The sequence below is a fragment of the Artemia franciscana genome, chromosome 5 (genome assembly GCF_032884065.1).
Source record: "Artemia franciscana chromosome 5, ASM3288406v1, whole genome shotgun sequence".
Lineage (NCBI taxonomy): Eukaryota > Metazoa > Arthropoda > Branchiopoda > Anostraca > Artemiidae > Artemia > Artemia franciscana.
Window position 1 is genome coordinate 35,134,897 of NC_088867.1, and position 24,065 is coordinate 35,158,961.

A 24,065-nucleotide genomic window follows, 5' to 3' on the forward strand; every position below is an offset into this window, starting at 1 on the left:
GTGAGGCAAGCGACTTTTAATCTGAACAGGGGTTCCGAATTCAATGCTAGGTGTTTTTGTTGTTAATAGAAAGAAAAAAAAATCGATAGAAGGGAGGGAAGCCAACTTGTTCTAAGCAAGACACATGTAAAAATATTTTCCATATTTTCGAAAGATTCGTCTGTTTAGAATATTTTAAACCCTTTCTAAATAAAAACCCTTCTGTCCATTCCTTTTAATCGGTTTAATAGCATAGATGAAAGGGAGAAAATAGGGAAAGGCAAGAAGGATGAATAGAAAGACAGTGTCATACACAGAATTTAGCAGAGCATGATCAAAAACAACATGGTTCATGTAACCGGAAACGTCAGTTTTAATATTCCTCTTTGGAGGTCCATGCGGCAGGGATTTTCTACGTAAAATAAATTATATACTCCCATATTTTCTTATTTTCTATACAATTCTTAAGTTTAGAGATATATACACTTATGCCCCCCACTAATATGGTAAAATCCCTAATAGTAATATACTAATTAATACTTATTAGTACAGTATAGTACAGTATGGGTAATGTATGTAAGGGGAAGTTTTATGCCTCTTGGAGAACGTAGGAAATATTTAGGGAGAAATAGATTGAAGGATGGTCCTTACAGTTGCCCTATGTGTGGAGAGATGGAGTCTTTGCAACATTTTTTAGGGGATTGTAATGAGTTGAGGGATTTGCGCTTGGAAATATTTTGTAGGGAGGTTGGGGGGAGAGATTGGATTTCGGAAATTTTGAGAAGTAGGTGTTACTTAACTCTAAATAATATTGGAAAGTTCGTCCGGATAGGTATGAGGTATCGTGATGTTTTCTTAAATAATTAGTTTAATGTCTTTTTAGTCTATGTTTGTTGTTGTATTTTTTTCACTTGTTTTGTGTATGTCACCCTGGCCCAATTGGGCTTTTCGTGTGAATAAATCTATCTATCTATCTATAGTAAAGTGCTATACTTGTTAGTATAGTACTAAAGCCCCTCATCTAGAATTTTACCCTTAAAATTATCGACTCCACTAATAATATATTAAACAATATCCCACTATATTAATTAATAATAATATTATTATGATATATAATTTATTAATGTAATATTATTCAATAATAATACATCAAACCTATATATAACAATAGTAATATACTAATGTAGTAAACTCCCTAATATAGTAGCAGTAAGGGTTCTTTAGTACTGCATCTGAGCAAGGGAGGATCCTTGGTCTGAAAGACCACTCCCTAAAAAAATCAACCCCAATAACGATCAAAACAGCGTGTAATGGTGTTAATATTATTTAGAACATTATCTTCATTAAAGCGATTTCAATTCAACTTTTATGGACGTCTGTAGAATGTAACATGTATACAAATGCACTTCTAGTACTACAAACATATATTACCAATGTTTTTCAAAATATCCCAAGATTTTCCACCATCTAAGTTACATATACGTGGGAAACTGGCCGGGTCTAGGAGATCTTGGCAAAAATTCCAAGGAGAAATCTACTCTGAAGAGGATTTGTAGGAGACATTTCTAAAGAGACCCCTGAACTATAGGAACGACCTTCTCCTCTCGTAATAGAACTAGGGACAAACCAATCAGAATTACGCTCTCAGTACAGTCACAATGAAAACGTATTTCAGGGGAAGGGGCGGTAAGTTTGTTGGGAAGGGGCTCTATGCCTAAACAATATAAAAATAATCAATTTGAAGTAGAATTACGGAAATCATGAGATTCGGTCGCCTAGTCCAAATCAAAAAAAAATTCTAAAAGAACAAATTTTGTAATCATTTTTGAATACATGTCTAAATTTATGCAGGAATTTATTTCCTTGGGAAAAGGTCCTTGAGTTCCTTCAGGAAAGATTCTCTTATATCATCCTTTAAGCTAATTCACTTTACGACCTAACTTTTTCCAGTTTTGATTAAATGACAATTATGTCTGGTCAATAATTTAAGGATAAATTCTAGATGATGGGTTTTCTCTATCTTGGAAAGTAGGTGAGTCAGGTAAATGAATCTTTCAGGAATGGATCCATAGCCTCAATCTTCTAGGAGCGTATTTTGAAATACTTATGTTCTTCCCCCCAATGGAAACTGACCTCCAACGATCTTTTACAATCTATCTGTTATTATAAAATTGAAACCTCAAGAAATATATTTAATTTTCTTGCAAATCTTATTTCTTAAATTTAGGAAGGAAAGCCTTGATATGGATTAGAATGAAACAATAGTAATTGTAATTTCAAAAACAAAAGCCGATAAAAAATTGACTAAAAACCCAAACTTAATTCAGATAGGTATAGAACCTATTATCTATACCATCTTCTATGCCAGTGGTTCTCAAACTTATTTAGACACTGTACCCCTTTTAGCCCGAAAACAGCTTTATGAACCCCTTCTCAGTTACCGGTACTAAATAAACCGGTACACATTTGAGTCTGTTTTGGCATGTCATTTTGTATTTTATTCTTCCTTTTTATTATTATTATTCCCGTGTATATTTTAGTGTTTAATTAGCAATGCTATGACAAGTTCTCCACCTTTGACTTATGGTCGGCAAAAAACTTTGCGTGCCCTCAAGGGGTAAGCATACCACAGTTTGAGAACCAGTGTTCTAATCCATAGAAATAAGGAAATAATGAAGCTAGTACCTTGAAAACTCCTTCCCGGGGTATGTACAAGACCCCATATTCATTCCTGGAAGTTTAATTCACCCAACTTATGTACTTACCAATATACCAAGCAGCTAATCAACTAGAATTTACTATTTTCTGTTGCTACATTGATCGACATATAACAATTCACCACTATCAGTAATTTAGCACAGAAAAAATATACAGAGAAACTCAGTTGAAAATGGGTAAAATGAATAAAAAATTATTTAGGTAGAAAATAAGAAACTCCGACAGCCAAAAGGTTCAAATTCTTGTCTGTATATTCGTCCCTTTAATGGTCTTTTATAGGTAAATATTTAGGCGACATACTAGCTATTCCCACCAAGAGGTAGCCTGTCTAAATATAGCCTACAATTAATCGTTGTCAGTCACGGGTGATATTAACATATCAGCTCCCTTCTAAGCGAAGTAGTTAAAATGGATAATGACAAAAAATAAAAATCAAAGCACAAGATATTCTTCCTAATACATATTCATAGATCATACTGTTGGCTTTAAAAAACTTTGAGCAGATAGTTCCTTACAACAAATTTACATCAAATATTTACAACAAATTAACTGTTTTCATTCGAAAAAAGTTATATCAAGAACTCATTTTTGGCACTAATTTTATTTTTATTTGGCTAATTTCTAAAAAAATATTTGGCTAATTTTTAAAAATCATTTTAAATTATTTGGCTTAATTCTAATTTTATTTGACCAAGTTTATTTTTGGCACTTATTTTTGGAACTAATTTTTGGCAGGGGGGGGGGAAATAGTTTCTGAAATGGGAAAATTGCAAAAGATATGGTGAAACACATAGTTGGTCCTCAAATTATACGAAAACAAGGACCCAAAGCCCCTCTCCCCAATAAGCGTGCCAAAATCCCGAAAATTATTTTGTTTAACCGTGTCAATTTAGGCTCAAATTTCTTGAGCACATAACACTGCCGTTTGGAAGTCAAGGAAAGTAAGTATTTTCCATAATTTGACACCCTGAGAAGAAAAAGAATGAAACGATTGGAGCCGTCACCAAGAAAATCCTAAAATTGGGACATTTTACTTTCCTTTTTCTTTTTCTTCAGGAAATCAAAGCACTAGTCAGTCAGCTCAGTCACAAGAAAAAAGGCTAATAATATAAACATAACAATTGACAGTTACATTTTTACGCTTTTTTGTAATGATGCTCATGAAAAAAAAAATGTACAATAGGATGATGTTCATATTTTTAGACTCTGTAATTTAAATGTTACTTTGACATTACACTTCAATTTATGTACTATCTATGCCCTATATAATTAACAAAAAGAAAATATTGGTTATTTTTCAAGAAATCAAACTTTTTCTGTTATTTTTTTTTAACATTCAAAAGTGAGCTACACATAAGACATTTTTAGAAATCTAGATTTTTAAAGACCTTTTTTTAAAGATATATATTTTTTTCCTTGTTTTTTTTCTAGATATTTTTTTTAAAAGGAGCCCTTCTCTCGTAAAGCGTTAAAGGATTACGCCAACCAATAGGATACGCCATTTATTGAGAAGACTATCTAATCTTAACAATGTTCTAGTTTATTTAGTTTTGTTCTTTGTGGAGGATGGCCTTTAGGGAAAGTGGTGGAAACAGAAACAACGAACAAGCCAGCTTTAAGAATTTGTTTCTCCTAAAAAAATAAAAAATAAAAAAAGGGAACATTAAGCAAGGAGAAAAATAGGTTAGAAACAGGCTACTTTCTATTCCGTTTGGCACAAGATCCAAAGGAAGTTTGCATCATTTAACCTGAAACTTTTCCATTCCTAAAGTACGAAATTACAAGATTTAGATCCTAAGCCCCTGGCTAGTTGCTATTTACGACACCCGTAAAATTTGCAATTCCAAGATGGCGGCTCTTCGATTGGATGATTATGGCGTCAATGGAATCAGTAAATAGGGTGTTTATTTTTACGCATTGCAATTAATCACTGAAACATTAGATTTCTCCCTTTGTCAAATATTCGACGAAGATATACACATTCTAATTTTGATAATAACATTATCGCAAGAAAAATAAAATTCTGATGGTGAACACAAGGGGGCGTTGTGTTCACCATCATGGTGCCAGCATGGATGCCAGGCTCTTCCCCCCTTGAAATTCGAATTTTTGGGCACTCCTTGAAACTGATGAAACATTTCAGTAGAGTATTTCTACTGATGACGGTCGCTGTGTATGTGATCGAAATATCTAGACTTTGTATCTGTCTTCACTTTCTAAAAAAAATGGATGTATCCCAATTTGAACATTTATTTGTTTGTCATAGAAAGACAGTGGTCTGAGAAAAGAATACATAATTTAAGGTGTTAGGCTACGTCGAAAATGCATTGACTCTGAACGCTTCTTTTTAGTTGATTTCAGTCTATGAAATAAAAACAAATTAAATCTTTGAAAGAGGTTTAAGCATTTAATTTAGGTCTATTAATAGTTATGGTTGAACATGGTTACCTTTGGAACACAAAGTATACCCTAACTGTAAAGAAATGAAGGTAGTACATGTTAAGAAAGCCAAGCTATTCTTACAGAAGCAGTTTCGTGACTAAACCCACGCAAACACAAATCCCCAAAAGCTGTGTCAATTAAAAACGTAATTCATATCCAAGTGTACGAAGAACATAGGTTTACGCAATATAGCCGTTACGCTAGCTAGCGTCATTTCATTAATTCCCGGCGCTAAACTGTTTTTTTAATTTTTTTTTCTGACTGTTGCAAAATACTCAAAGTATTGAGTATTTTAGCAGCGTATGTTGTATTTTTGAATATAATGAAGTTTCAGGTTTCAAAAAGCTTTTAGATTTTGACTCTTTTCCAATGAATTACCAACAATTTTCAAATATAATGATATCAAACATAATAATAAAAATCAATATATCATTAAATATTTGCGATTATGTTAAATATAACACACAAAACATCTGCCTATATCATTCCAAAGATATAATGATATTAAAATATAGCCTAATGATATTGCATGTGTTTGTTGTTGTTTCAATGTGCTACGCCAATTCTTACTTTGCTTTTTCTTTTGCAAAATTTACAAAATTTTGTAATCTTACTCTTTGGCAAAAATTAGACCTTTTTCTTTGTCCCTCATCGCAAGGATAGGGAAATATATTTTTATATTATAATTTTTATCATTTACCACATAATTCAAATGTTCTTTACTAATGCAACCTCGAGATAAAAATGCCTCAGAATTGTCTTGGCCTCATTATGAAGTTCTTTATGATTTCAGAAAAAGGGATGTCAAAAATACAATTTTTTAAATTTTGTAAAATTTGGATGGCTGTATTTGCTTATTCATCGTATGGATGGTACGATATTGTCTTCTTATAAATAATTAAATAAAAAAAACGAGTTTTTTTAACTGAAAGTAAGAAGCGTCATTAAAACTTAAAACGCACAGAAATTACTTCGTATATGAAAGAGGCTGCTTCCTCATCAACGCCCCGCTCTTTACGCTAAAGTTTGACTCTTTCTCTCAATTCTTCTTTTTAAAACAGTAAAAAACTTTAGCGTAAAGAGCGGGGCGTTGATGAGGAAGCAGCCTCTTTCATATACGAAGTAATTTCTGTGCGTTTTAAGTTTTAATGTCGCTCCTTACTTTCAGTTAAAAAAACTCGTTTTTTTTATTTAATTTCTGAACGTTTTTGAATCAATGCATGTTTTGATTTTGGTTCTCCGCAGAGGAATAATCAAAACGAAATTTGCATTTTTTTTTTTTTTTTTTGGGGGGGGGGGGGGGCTAAATGGCTTTCTCATAATTTTGATCGAATGATTTTGAGAAAAAAAGAGCGGGGGCGAAGCCTAGTTGCCCTCCGATTTTTTGATTAATTAAAAAGGCAACTAGAACTTTTAATTTTTTACGAATCTTTTTATTGGTAAAAGATTTACGTAACTTATAAATTAGCTTACGTAAAGAACTTTTGTATTCTCATCTTCTTATTACATATATGAGGGGATTCGCCCCATCGTCAGTACCTCGCTCTTTACACTAAAGCTTAAATTTTATCCCAATTCATTAAGAATGACCCCTGAATCACAAAAGCCGTAGAATAAATAGTTGAAATTACTAAAAATACTTTAGCGTAAAGAGCTAGGTATCATAAGGAGGTGAGCCCCTTATATGGGTAATAATTTCTGTTTGTTTTAAGTTTTATTGCTGTTCCTTACTTCCAGCTGAAAAAGCTTTTTCACATTTATTTTTTTTTTTTTTAAATAATGCTAGTAAATCCTGCTCTCCCTTCATGGAAGTTTTCTTTTCCCATGACAAATTCTCGATGGAAAGTTCCCCCAGCATATCCCCCTCTTCTCAACCCCTCCCCCCAACCAAAAAAATCCTCCTGAAAACGCCTGTATACTTCCCAATAACCATTACTATATGTAAGCACAGGTCAAAGTTTGTAACTTGTTGCCCCTCCCACGGGGACTGTGGGGGAGTAAGTCGTCCCCAAAGACATAGTTATAAGGTTTTTCGACTACGCTGAATAAAATGGCTATCTCAGAATTTTGATCCGTTGACTTTGGGAAAATAATTAGCGTGGGAGGGGGCCTAGGTGCCCTCCAATTTTTTTGGTCACTTAAAAAGGGCACTAGAACTTTTCATTTCCGTTAGAATGAGCCCTCTTGCAACATTCTAGGACAACTGGGTCGATACGATCACCCCTGGAAAAAAAAAAAAAAAAAAAAAAAAAAAAAAAAAACAAATAAACACGCATCCGTGATCTGCCTTCTGGCAAAAAATGCAAAATTCCACATTTTTGTAGATAGGAGCTCGAAACTTCTACAATAGGGTTCTCTGATACGCTGAATCTGATGGTGTGATTTTCGTTAAGATTCTATGACTTTTAGGGGGTGTTTCCCCCTATTTTCTAAAATAACGCACATTTTCTCAGGCTCGTAACTTTTGATGGGTAAGACTAAACTTGATGAAACTTATATATTTAAAACCAGCATTAAAATGCGATTCTTTTGATATAGCTATTGGTATCAAAATTCCATTTTTTAGAGTTTTTGTTACTATTGAGCCGGGTCGCTCCTTACTACAGTTCGTTACCACGAACTGTTTGAAAAGGGGAAAGTATCTTTCCACACTATCTCAATGTTATGTTCACAACCACTAAACTAATGTTAAATCACTTGCATCCCGCATGATCTGTCCCAAATGATTTCACCAACAGTTGACAAATACACGCCTAAAAATGCAGTTATGAATGGTTTAAAACAATCCCATTTTTGGAAAAATCCTTCTACCTCCTCCCCACATAATATATTTTTGCAACTATGGAGGCTACACTCGTAGTAATTGCTTTAATCAAATAATGCGACTATTTATGCCTTTTGTACGTCAAGCTAAAGCGGGATCACATAGTCAACAAACCATGGGTTTTCAAGTTACTTAATATATTTTAGCACACGTTTCAAATCAAATATTATGCATATATTGAATATAAGAGCTTTTGGAGAGGATTCTCGGTATTCGTTTGGCTAAGCACTTAGCACTAAACACTTAACGTTGGGTCGCTAGATCAAAATGTGATATGTTACACAAATTAAACTTTACAAAAGGATGTAAAGGCTCGAAAACAAATTTTTGTGAGTTTAACTGGTGGCAATTAGTAGTTGTCTGTAAAAGGTTTTTAAGGCTTCCAAGAAACTGTAAAAACAATTTTAATGTGAAAAACTTCGATTTGCAATCATTTTAGGAATAATCTTAATTGGGTTTAATTATCAAAAAGATATATACATTAATAACAATGCCCTGAAGCTATAGCCTGTAAGGATTCAAACAAAATACGAACGAAAATAATTCAATTGAAACAAAGACAAGAGAAGGGGGTAAAAGGAGCTTGACTTAGCCTACTCGGCCGCAGAAACAAAGACTAAATACAAAAAATGAAATCTTCGCACAAAGACTCTGGAAGTTATCCTTCCTAAAAAATTCCTGTTTGAGAAAAAAATGATACACCACATTTTGGAAAAAGAAATCTGGAAACTTCTAAGTGTTCAAATAGAACAAGTGAAAATGAATCTGGCCAATCGATAGAACTTATTTGTTGTTGTTTTTTTTTTTAAATTAAAGACGATGCCTAACGTATTAACTAATACTGCTATGGTAAGCAAAAACAGCGCGAAATTATTAACAAATAAAACAATCCTTGGACTTAAATCTTTTTTATTTTAGTGTACCAGATGATCAGTAGATGCACATTGAAATCAGCAATAAATATTTTTATATAATTTTTTCAATGGTTGACTCGGTTAAATTGGTCTCTAAATAATTCGATTAATAACAAATGATCAAATAAGGTGGAAAACGCTCAGTGGTATAACATTTGTCAAGCTTTGAGCAATGGGCCCACAAGGGACGTATTTGAGCCGTTTAGATGCTTTTTGAGGTGACTGTACATTCTTCGAAACATTATTTTTAGAAAATCGTTCATTCGGTGCATTTTCTCTAGAAAAACGGCGCTTTCGGCGCATTTTCGCTTTTGTGGCGGCACATATTTAAAACACGCATCTGGTAACACTGGATCACTACTTCATTGAGAAAACAGCACTTTCGTGCAAATACCAATAGAAAACAGTCATATAAGGGCTTAGGGGGGCCATTTAAGGTAAGATCTCAAGGAAGTATCCACCTTTTATTAGAAACCGAATCTCTTGAAATAACGCATATGCATGTTAAACCGCATAACCTCTATTTTTTATACGATTAGGTACCTAGCTTTTTTTCATGGCAGGGCGCGTTCTATGGTAGTATCTGCTATCGGGTTGGACATAGGTCTTGCTTGCTAATAGGCATAATCTACTGGAATAAATTCGACACAGCGAAAAGAGAAACACTTCTGACGGCCTTCCAAGCAATTAATCGAAAATTAGCACATAATAGATGGAAGGAAAGTCGAAAATTTTGTTTGAAATAATTGTAGTTAGACTCCAGAAAACGGCGGCATCTTGTAAAATAAGGGACATATTGTTTTTTAATGTTATTTCGTATATTTTAAAACTCCAATTAATTTTGCACTGACTAACCTTCCTTAAAAATGATTATTTTTTTTTTTAACTGTTCTTGAAAACTTTCTTAAAACTTGTTTAGAAAACATCCATCTTTAAACTCTAGGAGTTTGTAGTAGCACTGCAGGGTAGGGTGGACAGCCGAAGGTGATTCTATATTAAATGACCTAACAAGATACCATAAAGATTTCCCAGCTGACCTAAGATATGATGAATGACAATGATCCATCGAGTCAGAAATGGCATTCCAAAATAAAAAAAAAAGGTTAAGAAAAAAAATCCAGGCAAATACATATAAAATTGGTACATATCTCTTATACCCACCACAGTCGAGTTATTGTCTTACAAAACCGTTTTTTCTCTGTATTTGTACTCGGTGATAATCAGCTTAGCGTTAAAGAGCGTATAGGCTATACACTATAATATAGGCACATTTTAATTTAACATTTTAGTTTGGTTAGAATAGAAACCATTTAATATAATGCGTTCGGGGGGGGGGGGCCTTGTTTCCATAATTCTCTGTTGTAGTTTCCATAATTTTTTTACTATAGTATTTTATTTTCATCAATTCTTACGTGTATTTCATTAGGATTAATCTAACTTCACTTCTTGAGTGTGGTTGGTATAAGAGATAAGTACCAAAATTACAAATTGCGGTGGCAAATAACAGCAGATATTGGTGGTGTGAATAGAGACAAATAAAAAAGAGGTTTCTCCGGCGTCATCAGTCGAAATAGCCGGATCAATGATCTTTAAAGGCACATGTAATTCATAACGGTAAAAAAAAGAAAAAAATACATTGCTTGAAATTTGAATGGCTGACCGTCCTAAATCGTAACATATTCCCTAGAAAAACAACTTGTGAGCAATTGTAGTTTGAAGTTATAAGGTTGAAAGGAAAATGATTTACCATGCATGGTACATCGGTACCATACATGGTACAATGATGTACCATCATGGTACATCTAACTCGCCTGTTTTTGCAGGAAATGTATTCTGATTTTTAATGGTCAATAGTATGGCTGATGTAATCCATCACAGTGGCTAAAAACATATGAGTCAGTCTTTCGATCAAAACTCTGTCCTTGTATTCTGCTGACAAAGAATGCAGCAAAACAAGTATTGAGAAGCATCAACATGCCTCCAGGCATGGCATACGACCTTGCGGGTAGCAGTCCAACTTCTGAGATATATATAAAGACAAGTAAAATAGCTGCGAATTACAAATTGAAGATCTTCAAAGGTGTGGCAAGGCAATATCAGCTTCAACAGGTGTAACTTCAATTTAACTGAATCGATCATTCAAAAAAACTTATCGAAGTCAAATAAGTTAGGTGCTTATTAGCCAGAAACTGCATTATGTAAAGGAACTATTCGGATAGAATTAATTTGCCAAGGACGAATATATATAAGTAGGATCAATGACCAGATTAATAAGCCTATATTGAAGAAAAGTCAGAACTAGGAATAAAGCCCAAATACAGCCTTAGAAGGAGATCGAAATAAAAGGTAAAGACAAGGAAGGTGTTGTGAATATCAACTAGAAACGATAATATGATCTGTAACTTTATCGAGAATACCTTTGAAAAAATGAGTAATTGGGTTAGAAAACCTTCAGATTAGTCAAGGGATAAAAAAGAACTAGGTCATTTCGTATACAATGGAGGTAAGAAGAGCTGAAGACCAAGAGCCGGTCCTCAGCCTATACCTGAAGACTGAACTAGACATACCAAGACTGGCATTTATTATGAACATATTCATTTCAGGAATAGGGCACTAAAGTGTATAACAGTCCGAATTATTGGGTATAAACGAATTCCTTTTTAAAAAACAAAAACGTGTAAAAGTTAAATTGGGAAAATATATTTATTTTAATTTTAACTAGGGATTGCATCTAGAGTAAAGCAGCGGGAGCACGGACAATAAGAAAGAACCCTTCCTTGGCAAGTCTTGGGAAGTTCCGCTGCCTTTTATGAGAACAAAAATACGAGGGGTTGCCAACTCCCTGTCACCTAATGTACATCTGCAAACGCCTCTTGTGCATCACTGTTCAGCCATGGTTGACACGCACCATCTGGTGTACCTGATTTCTGAGTGGGTAGCCCCTTGCAAAAATGCTTAGAAATTAACCCAAAAATTATATTCCTATAAACTCCACTGGCCCATCCCAAAATATTTTCTGGCATATATTTTACTTTCGTCAAAAAAGAAATTTTACCTTGTGTTGCCCTATCTTGTGACATAGGTTTGCCAAGTGGCGTCGAACTGAATTGCAACGAAAAACTCAGTTGGACACGATTACCTTATCATGTCCAGCACGTTTTGATCTATAAATAGCAGTCCACTTAAATCTTCTTTTTTTTGACAAATCATGGGCACAAACCTAGCGAGTTTAATGAATTACAGCTGTTGCCACGCCACAACATCACTGCGAGACAGGCGAATTAAACAATAAGAAGGGAAGAATGAAAGAAAACCATTGAGCCAAGCAGGATGCAACAATTAATTACCCCAAAACAGAGAAGAGGACAAACCTGGCATCTGGCACGTGGCAAGATCATTTAACGAAAGGAAATGGCCAAAGAACATCCCCTAAACAAGCATTTTTCAAAGGTCTATAGACATCGTCTACTAATTAAGAGCAAAAATCAATTTAAGAACATAAACGTCAATTAGAAGAGGATATATGGACGTTACATGAGTGGAGCATTGGTCCTCGCTCGATCAGGGACAAAGCAACAACTTAAGCTTATACAAAAAGTTTCAACATAAATAAAACAGTGCGATGCATCGCAGTCGTCACTCAGCCTATACACCTTCATATGTCCAAAAATACGGAAGGACGGTGAAAGATGATTCAAACGAATGATACACAAAAAGTACAATTATTTCCCGAACAATTACTAGTTGCCACTCCTGGTATTTCCCGAATAATTACTAGTTGCCACTCCTGGTATTTCCCGAACAATTACTAGTTGCCACTCCTGGTAAAAAAAAAATCAAAAATCCTCACTTCATTCTTACCAACATAACTTTATTATATGTTCCCTTATTTGCTCTTTTGACTTGATTCAGGTCAGGACATATAAAGAATTAATCTTATTGAAGGGAGACAGGCTTGGATCCTGGAGTAGTCTGAGGGACACATGCTCTCCTAAAAGATCGAAGATTGCACCAATTACAGAGGAGGGGCAAACAAACTGATGAGGGAGCCCAAGTCTCGTTGGTGCCACACCAAACATTACTTCTCTATACGACCTGGTGGCAGCACCAGCAAAATTTGGGTTCCCCCATCGGTATTTTCACCCCTATACCTTGTGAAACTTTCGATCTCCTTGAGGAACACGTGCCTGAAAACCACCCCTTGGACCCGTCCCAGATTCAAGTAGGATTTGGCAAGATTTCACAGAAAAAATTTAAGGATAAACATTGCCCAAAAAGGGCCAAGGCAAAACAACACAGATCGAATTCGTAGACGATATGGGTGTCCTTTTTTACCACAAAAAATTGCCGCCAATCAGATTCTCGCTTCGATTGTAAAATCCTAAATCCTACTTCAGTAGATGGTTGAGAATTTAACAGCGGCGCCAATTCACAAAATCTAGAGAAAGGAGCAAAATGCATTTTTCAATATCCAGTGGTGGCAAATTATTTTTTTTTTTCAATCACAATACCAAAAAAAGTTTTTTTCAATGTTTTTTATTTTCCAAAATCTAGGGAAAGGGTGAAATCTTGGGGGAGCCCCCTCCTAATTGACACCCTTGGGATTCCGAATTGTCAGATGGTAGGAAAAACTCAAAAGCTTACAACCTGTATATATTTTCTGTTGCTCTAAAAGACAAGGGCGACACACTTGCTACTTGTCCCTGTAAAAAAAAAGCAACAGAAATGTCGATTCGACGCCCTATGCGCCAGCAATGGCTATGAAGGATCTTTATCCTTTTTTACCTAAAAGATGGAAACATTGTTTTCCAAGAAATTATAAAGCCAATTTTTTTTTTTCATTTTTTGTATTTAATATTTGGTTTTAGTTTCTCGACAGGCCCAAGAACATCCGAGGTCTGATCTTTGTGGGCGGAGGGAGAGAATGTCAAGTGGAATTAGAAAAATCTGTAATATTCCAAATAAATATCCTTTATTTCCAAAAAAAAACATAAAAAATTTCTACCTTTTCAGCTTTTCAAGTATTATGCAAAATTCGATTTATTTACACCATCCGATTGCGGGGATTTTTCAATTTGGATTGTCAATACCAAACACCTTCCATCTTAGGCTAACGAGAAACAAATTGTTAAAAAAACTACTGACAAAAACAGTAATAAAAAAAGCCTAGAGGTTATATTAATAATTCAAAACGGCATATTTCATCTCAAACTTTAATCGTTTTTTTTTTTTTTTTTTTTTTTTTTATCTGGACTTTATTTTGTGGCGATATTTATCCTTCTGCTTCTGTAAAGTATCTACTTCAAATGAAGGCGATTTTTTAATAGCTGTTTCTAACATTTTTAACATATTATAGATCTTTACCATTAATACGTTTATAGTTTCTAACACAGTATGTTTTTAACACCGGTGATCAAGGGTCCAGGGGTGGTTCCAAAAAAAAATCCGACTCTGATTATTAATTAAGTTTAGTCTACAAATTCCAAGTGATTTGTTATGAAGTGGCAGATTTTTTGTGCAATGTATCTCCCTTCGCGCTTAATATATTCAGAATTTCTTCAGTTTTTTTACAACCCTTATTGTTATTTCCTCTACCATTGAAAAAGGGCCCAAGCAGGGGCTAGAAATATTCCACTTTTTAAAGAATCTATTTTGAATATATGGTTTTTTACTTTAATTATTTTTATACCGTCGCAGAGATGCTCTCGAAACCTCCAAAATTTCTCAATGTTAAAGAGTTTGTTTTAATTTGTTATTGCACTGTCTACAATAAAAAAAATTCCCGTCATGAAAAAAAATGTTTAAATTTTAAATTATTGAAATACAGTGCGGTCTCACAAATCATAAATTACAAAGTATGACAAAAATAGCAGGTTTTTAATCCTCCATTAAGTAATTTGATTTTTCCCACGTGCAGTTTTGGACTGCCACTGGCGGATCCAGGGAGGTGGAACTCTCCCCCCAAGATTTTCTGGCACCCTCTTTCCCTGTTTATTCACTCTTTTCAAGAAAAAATTGTCAATTTCGTCAATTATTGGCACCTTTGTCACACTGGGCCACCCCCAGATTTTGCTCTAGATCCACCCCTGTGACCTGCCTTGGGCTAACTGCTTTAAAGAATAAATAAATATTCAGAGAAGTTTCCCATAATTCCAAGAGAAGATCATGAAACAATGTAACAGACATTTAGATTCATCACTAGAAGACGTGGCCGACAATGCACAGACGGAATGTCATCCAGCTTTCACCAGCTTTTGGGGGAGGTTTAGAGGGTCTTTTGACATCTGCAATTTAGCGCAGATGTTCTCCAAATGTTCCCAAAACTTTTAAACTTCGACACAAAAAAGTTTCCATGCCAGCAGATGCTCAGATGAAAACCTTTTAACTCATGTAGACATTTTACGGATATGTATATATCGTTGGTTAACGAAAATCTTGACGGATGGGTTAGCATATGAGAGACACAGATGCTACCACTGTTATTATTTTAACTACAGTTAGACACGATACCCTTTTTTTTTTTTTTTTTTTTTTTTTTTTTTTTTTTTTTTTTTTTAGTAGAGTGGGAAATTTTACATGTTTTGTGTAAAGTTTCCTCTTTAAAATATGTGATTTTTGAGCCAGTCTAAAGCTGTAAATTGTTAAAAATAATCTAAACTTGCTTAAAAAAGGAAAAATTTTCACCTATTTTCATTCTATGAAAATACAAAGCGAATAAAACGTAATTCGGCAGACAACCATACAATAGCAAAAAAAACACGTCATAATCTTGCAATGGGAAAATAATGCTCAAGCGGCCCTTATCGTGGCAACGTTATTACAATTTTTATTCAGTTTATATTCAGTTTTTTTTCACCTTTTAACAACCCTTCAGTTTATGAGATCCTCCAGCTTTAAACACAGATTGAAACGAATACGGTCAATGAGCTGAACCATTGCCAGAATATAGGTATCGTAGGAACTACTTCAGGACAGTCGACTTTCATAGTTTATTGACGAAGTGCAAAACATGCAGCAACAACAAAACAAACAAAGAAGATGCAAACACAAACATATGAATTTTTAACGGGGGGGGGGGCAATTTAATTTACATGAATAAGAAGTAGTCTACTCAGAAATACAGGAAATTTTGATTTTGGAAAAAAAGCCTGGGCCCCGAGGACCTCTTTGCGAAATTTTTGTTGATATAGTCAGTGACGGAGAGCCTTGAAAATCTTTTCAATTTTACGTGGATTCAAGACGGTTGTCGTTTGAAAAAGTCGTTGGATCTCGTTTTGAAAAAGAAAATGTCCGAAAAGAGTTTTCATCAAGATGGAAAATCATTTTAACTGATTTGATGATGACTTCAACTGAGGCATTGACATATATGTGAAGACCTGAGCAATGATAAGTCTCCTTATAGCAGACAGAGCGAGCAATTAGGCCATGTATCAAGCAAGCCGGAAGTAAACTTTGAAGTTGGTACCACCTCAATTGTACTTGTGAAAATCAATTCACAGAGGAATAGGTTTGTGGTTACACAGGAAGGTATTACCAGCCTACTGACAAAAACCCACAACAAGACACCAGCAATTTATTTGGTAAATTACCAATTATTGCATTCTCAATGGCGGGTAAGTAGGACTTCGCCGTCAATGACCAAAGTATAAATACATTTTTCAGAGTTAGGCATTATAATAAAAAAAAAGAGAAGCGGATCAAATATTTGTAAATAAAACAATTCGTTGTCGTTTAGCATCTCCTCCTTAGTCTGGAATACTGAGGATAAGCGTCTCCGATCTTGTTAGCAGGACAAATGTAAATATTCCATGAGAGTAACCAATCTAGAAATCCTCCTTTTTTATTTTATATGATAAAAATAGCGTATACAACGTTCCTAACAAGCAGACATGTTATTAGGGAGACACCCAGGCTTCATCACCAACAATAGAAACAAATAGGAGAATGTGTATAAAAAAGACATATTTCCAAGAAATAAGGTAAAAAGTGGAGTTCGTGTCAAGTTTGGCCCTTCGCTAGGACAATTCCTTTCTCTTATTTTTCCGGAAGATGTTCCAGAGAAAGATCTCCTTCCTCCATGGAAACTCTTTTATGAGTCTTACTAATGACCAATAACTGTAAAACAAGTGAGTTTATTTGCTTTATGCCTTTTAGGTGTTCTTCAAATATTCGCTAACGAATATTATTTTTTCTTCTTTTTTGCAAAATAAAATATCGCTAATAAGTTCTTGGAAACACTAGTATTTCCAAAAGTACAACTTATAATCCAAGCATAAATGTAGGGGATCGGGGAGAGGGGTATGTGAGCCCGGGTCCCCAAAATCTGATGAATTTTACTTCCTATAATTTTCGCAAAAACTAGCGGTTTCTTGCTGTGTAGACGATTTTACTCATCTAAGAACACACGTTTATATGCCTGTTTAACCCCTATTCCCCCCCTAAGGCTTCAACCTTCCAAGCGATCATAGCACAAAATATTATACCACTTCATTCCTTGTTTGAACCCTTCATTTCACCTTAAACGAGACATTTTGGCGTGGAACTTTCTCATAGAGGGATTGTAAACTACACGAAAGGGAAACATTGGATGGATCAATACCTTTGCTGAAAAACTCATAAAAAATTATTCCCCAGACATATAAACTTAATTGTAGCGGATATCCCCATGACAACCGATGATCAAATAGTATTGTTTAAAGAAACCAGTCCAATTTGTCTGATTCATCTAAACCAAGTAAACTTGAAAAGTCAAGTAACTTGACTTCGAATCTTATTTTCATGGTTACGAAAAAAGAATTGAATCATCATACTGATAAAAGGCTAATTCTTCCCAATAAATTCACACAACCCTGACAATGGCGGAGCAAGTATATCCAGTACGGGCGCGCGCGGTTTCTTTCATGCTGGGGAGGGGGTTACACTTTTTCAACATCAAAACAGTTATAAGTATAAGAAAATTACAGGAAATAAGGCAAGAATTACTAAAGAATATAGAAAAATTAAAAGAAATAAGGCAAGAGTCTAAAAAATATATACTGGCTTAAGAATTCGCAATTTTATATAGGCTATATCTAAATATTCAAACCTGAAATGTCAATTGGCAAAGGTACATATAGGTCTGATAGTTGTAAATGTAAAAATATTAAATTTCTAGTCTTCGTCTTTCTTCGAATATTCGTTTACAAATGCTTTTTTTTTTTACAAAATAAAAATAATTTATTTATAAAAAAGTGAATTTTTAAGGCATAATTTTTCTATTTGTCCAGGAGGAATGAGAGACTGTGTACAAGCATTCGCTGTTTATTATGTGCAAAAGTCACAACAATATATACAGGGATTTTTGGCGATACTAATCTTTCCCCTATCAGGCACGTACGCAGCATTTTTGGGATTAAGGGGTAAATCACAACAAAAATATTTGATAGCTAGAATAAAGTGCCCAGAAATAGGCAATATTTAAGATTTTAGGGGGACAAGGCCTCCTGCGTGCGTCCCTACCCCCTATAATTTGCATAGCCTATAGGTAATTTTATATCTAACGTGTAGGTATAAAAGGATACCAAGCCGTATATAATTTCGTCTCTAATGAGGGTAGGGTCATTTCTATTGAGGCCACCTCTAAATTCTCATACTTAAAATTTTGCGTGCATTGCGAGATTAATTTTTTGCAACTTAGTATCCGGGGTTTATAGTCCACCAACTGATCAAATCATTTAAAAATTTAAACATCATATTCAAGTTTCCAGCTAACATCCAATAGAACAATCAACGGCTAATGATTCTCTTAACGGTATTTTCAAACTTACTATAATGTGTTTGAACTAGAATTTATCTTGTCAATGATGTGCTAGAAATTAACTAGAATTTTAGAGAACTGGGAAATAGTTCGTTCTCCCTGGATACTTTTCAAACGTAAACCATTAGTTTCCAATAGATTTCCTTCGTGTTCTATTTATACTGTTACATTCCATACCAATCTTGCATGGGACGGGATTTTGTTTCGGAGGTGGGGGACACAACTTCGAAACTGAAAAATTGGTGAATTATACATAAAAAAAATTATTGGGGAAAATGAAAAAAGAATACCATTCCTCCCCCCTACGTATGTACTTGATACCAACCACAAATACAATTCATAACATTTCAGATAATTTCCAAGGAAACGCGTGTTTCATAAAAAGATTCCAACGTGCAGTTTACATATCAGATTTAAAAATAAACAGTGTTAGGGCTTAATGAATCAGATAGAGGTACCTGCATAATTTAAGCATCAACAGAAACAGATCAGTATTTTACTAGTATTAAGTACTAAATAGTACCTTTATGGTACCAAATGGCTTATTTTTTAGTTTTTACTGTCATTTTCACTTGATTTGGGAAAATTGGCTCCAACATTGCCCCTCCCCCCAAGGATTTTGACGAAATAACGCCACTATGGCAGGGAACTATGCTTTCACTAGAGATTATCGTATTTCCAGCAAAAATTGACCTTTTCCGGCTCGTTTTTCCTAATTGATTTTTCTGCGTCTAGTTGAACTCGTAGGTTCTAAAAGTTCATTTTTTCTTTTAATACGAACTAATATAAAAGAGATTCACTGATTTAAGCAATTGCCTACCTTTGTTAATCTATCACTGACGATAATTCGTTCTTTTTTTATAAGAAAAGGAAGTCGTAGACCCCTCAAATACAAGGGCCTATGAAAAAATCTATCCGTCATTCCCACGGTGCTTCTTTTCTATGGGTGTGATATTAATCAAAGTTCCTTGCGGCCATTTATAAAAGGTGTTTAAAAATGAAGTAAAATTGATTTTGATAAGAAATTCCTTTTATAGCCTTCTTTTCAAAACATCAAGTGCCTTCTTGTTGGCCAAATTAGGGATCCGTATCTAATGAAAGGAAAACCGATGAAAAATTAGTTTTAAAAAAATTAAATCAAAGATCAGTTTTCCTTCTTAGTGTAAAAGTAGACTGACCCTGTGAATTCTGTAATCCGGAACCAATATACAATAAACCAAAATTTACTTAGAAATTAGAAGTGTGGAAGTTTAAATCCTGGGAGGGTGTAAAGAGGGAGGCCTTGAATGGATTAGAATGGAGGAGGATCGTGCGTAGCTGTGTTGGCCTCAGGCAGTTTGGTGCTGTAATGAGTTGCTAGTAGTAGTAGAATATAAAATAACACGAATCTAATCAGATTCGAATTCGTTTCCAAGAAGGCATTAGCCGATAAAATACAATGAATCATTGAATTGAAATGCAAAAACAAAATCAATACATCCCATAAATTGGGTAACGGGAGGATTAAAGAAAATTCAAACCCTAAGGTTACAAGTAACACGCTTGTTTATATTAAATTTGCTGTTTTCTTTTTCTTTTGGGGGGGGATCTAAAAGAAGGACAAATAACACGGACGATAAGAAATTCTAGGGAAATCTCGACAAACATCCGGATTTTAAGACTACAAGACTCCGAAGTCCCCTCTCCCCCTTTTATACCTCTATTGAGTGGTACAAAATGTTTCCGTGTTGAAAAAAAAAATAGTTGATATTTTTATATTATATTCAACCTAGAACCCTGGGCTCACTAGTGTACAAGAACCCTACCCCAGGCACTAAGCTGACATTGATAAAAATGCTTAGCCACTCATAAATTAGCGAATAACGACTGTTTTCATCACTGCTATCTGACAAGTGTGTATCTGTCGCAGAGAGATGAAAAGGCAAAAACAATCTACTGGACTAAATACTTATGTTTTATTAAGACCTAATTTGGGCTGTGAATCCTGAAAAATTCATTCATATAACATGACAACTTTCAAAAACTTTTGTCATTCACTTATTTGGTTAAATGGCTTGATTTGTCATCATATTGCGACATGTTCAGCTTAAATGGATAGCGTTTTTGTTTTACAGTTATGAGAGGGGAAATAAACAAGTTGTGAGGTTTTTTATTTGCTCTTCTGACAATTTACAACTATAGAGATACGACCTTTTGATACCTGACTGACTAAATTGTTTGTTAGATGGCTTTATAATATTTAGAAGTTTATCGGCCAAAATTTGGAACTGTCATTGATGTGTGTACAAATTTCTCACAATGTAAAATTTTCAAACTTCTGACAGAATAACAAGGCAATTTTTGTTGAGCTGTATTTAAAAGGGGGATTAACAGGGAAATCTATGTTCCACCCAAGGCCATATTCAAGGGGGTATAGGGGTTGACCCCTCACCCCCCCCCAAAAAAAAAACACTTGTCCGACTAGTACAACCGTAACAAAAATGGATATAAACAATTTTTTATACGTTTTGATCTTTTTTTATAGAGCCAACCCCCCCTCCAAAAATGTAATCCACCCCCACCCTAAGAAAAAATCCTGGATATGGCCCTAGTTTCATCACATTTCAATCCTCCTGACCTACATTATTTTGCTAATCGTCCCTTTGAGAAGAACTTAGCAAATGGTTTTTGGCAATTAACTCAGACGTATGAAAGTGTCAGGTACGATGTTAGGACGTAACTGCGACGATTTTGTTTAAAAAAAAACTCATGCAGAAAGACTGATAAATGTTTTCCAAGGATAAAATTCGTAAAATATCGAGTTTTCACAGAAAAGATTTTTCCATAATTCCTCCTCTTTCTCCAGCTTAAACTGCAAATTCACGCCGCTTCTTGTATAATTGTATGATGTATGATTAAAAATAATATGAAAATATTGAAAAACGGATAAATTTTAAATTTAAGATAATGAGAAAAATAGTTGTATCGATAATAAGCCAAAACATTGTGGCTTCGCATCCAGACATCTTTATCAATAGAAAAAAAGAACACTTCTGCTTTGTTGGACCTTTTTTTCCACTGTCTTATTTTTTTTTTTTTTAGGCTACTGTCTTTTTTTTTTTTTACTGTCTTTATTTTTAAACTGTCTTTTATTTTTTACTGTCTTTTATTTTTAAACTTTTGTATTTAAACTGTCTTTATTTTTTATTTTTTTACTGTCTTATTTTTTTTTCCACTGTCTTATTAAAAAACAACCATTCATTAATATTCTAATTTCGTTCTAAATATAAATAAGAAAGGTGGTAAAATCTAAGCAATTACTTAGAAATTGGTCAAAATTCTTTGAATACAACTTCTAGGGCGCAAAACTTTCTCTAAAAGTATGATTGCCAGGAAGTTAGTATCTTGCCCTACAGAATCTATACGTGTCATTTTAAATAAAATAAAAAGAAAACAAATTAACCTGAGTAGGAAAGTATATCCAAACCAGCAAAAAATATTGCCGCCTTTTAAATAATGCCCCAAGCTGAGAGAATGTTTATACGAAAAGAAGTGACTAGACTGGGAATTCAGCGCAGACGCTCTAGTTCCGCAATGCAGAACCGAAAGGTCATAAACTGGATAATTCAGTGTTACTAGGAACAGAAATACTTAAGCGAAAACAAAGTATGAAAAAGAAAGTAATTAAATTTAGGAAACGGAAATAAGGAGCAAAATGTGCTATTCGTACATTAAACAGGCATGGAGAAATGACTACCAAAATTTGTCATCAGAAACTTTTTTTCTTTCTTAAAGAGTGCCTTTAATCCCTTTATCACAGGCACGTACGCATAGATTTTCTCAGGGGAGGGGGCCAAATAATAAAAATAATGGTGATTTGAATAAGAATTTCCTAGAAACTCTGAATTTTTTTTGGATTTCATAGGTCATATCCCAAGCCCCCCCTCCTGTGTATGTACCTGAATTATAATAGATTTTGTACCTATATATTATACCGACCCCACTCAAAAAGTGACGTTACGTTAATCATAATGAATTATGCCAAAATGATTAATTAACAAAATTATGGAAACTACACCAAAGAATTATGGAAATCAGGCCACCTAAACGTAACCTATATATTAAAAACTTAATTATAATAAACCTATATCATAATTTTCCTCACTAAGACTAAACTAATTATAACCGATTGCACGCTGACAAACCGGTTCTACTCAGATCAAGAGCTTGAGTGGGGTCGCTATAATACATAAGTATATAGAATTTTTTAATAATACTCACGTAATAAACTAAATGAAAATGGACTGAACATTGGCTATAATTCAAAACGAAATAAAACACAAATTATATGCCACTCTGAACACAAATTCCACTAAAAAAAGAAAAAAAATTTGAAAAACAAGCTAAACCTCTGAATGAAATTTTGATGAAATGGGAATAAGGAAAAAACTTGAACATAGCGACGTAACTTCCTTAAATAGGTACAAAAAAGACCAGGAAAACATAGTATTGCAAAACGGTAAACCAGTCATCTCTGATAATGTTGCAAATGGTTATAAGACAAGAACAACACTTGCATAGGGAGGAATAACGAAAAATTTTAAAGACTCCCTTGGACCCTTTGGAATTATTCAGCAAATTGGGGGTCAAACAGTCGAAAATTAAAAGAGTATTTGGTACTCCTGTACAATCCAAACGCCACTCGAGAAGTTTGCTTAGTTGAATCAGCGAAAAACAGGTTTATAGCTGTCCGTATACGGAAACATTTAGCTTAGGGTCTCTGAAATAAACTACATTGTAGTTATTTTTTATTTGAATATTAAGAGTTGATATTTTTGTTAGGTTATGTTATGTTAGGCTAGGTTACTTTAGCAACCCCCCCCCCATCCAAATGTGCAAATATATAGCCACATTATATTAGTATAGAAACTAAAGTATTTGTATTTTAATCATATTTTGGTATATTTCATTATGATTAACCCAACTTCACTTCTCGTTTGTGTTCTGGATTGTACGGGAGTACCGAGCATTTTTATACATAAAAAAAAATCTGACGTCTTACCACAGAATGTCGTAATGGAGCAACCCGGAACTATTAGGGGATAAGTGTGTATCTGCGCGTAGGAAGGTTATTCTGCACATAAACTTTAATATTTCATAACGACATTCCTGGGGGGGGGGCATCCTTAAGGCCCCTGGAAACCATCATATGATAACCTTACTCACTGTAGAAACATCGGACGGATATGCATATATAGTAACAGGAATTACCATACATAATATGAGAATTTAATGTATTCACCCTAAATCTACTTTTAATCCAAGGAATGTTTGTTTTACAAAAAGAAAATTACATAAAAGACCATTTAAGGGATTATTTTCAAAAACTTGCATGAAACAACTCTTTCTTTTC

At 34.2% G+C, this 24,065-nt stretch overlaps 1 protein-coding gene across 6 annotated transcripts in view; it reads right to left on the reverse strand.

Moving 5' to 3' along the window:
* Positions 1-24,065, reverse strand: part of LOC136027327 (titin-like) — a 139,927-nt gene that overhangs the window by 33,163 nt on the left and 82,699 nt on the right. Inside the window, exon 1 of one of the 6 annotated variants that reach the window (XM_065704460.1) lies at positions 22,116-22,221. The exons of 4 other annotated variants lie outside the window; for them this stretch is intronic. The gene's annotated coding sequence lies outside the window, so the exon portion shown is untranslated. Of the gene's footprint in view, positions 1-1,410; positions 1,518-22,115; positions 22,222-24,065 lie in introns of those variants that run through there. One more of the 6 variants, XM_065704461.1, reaches the window with a different exon arrangement.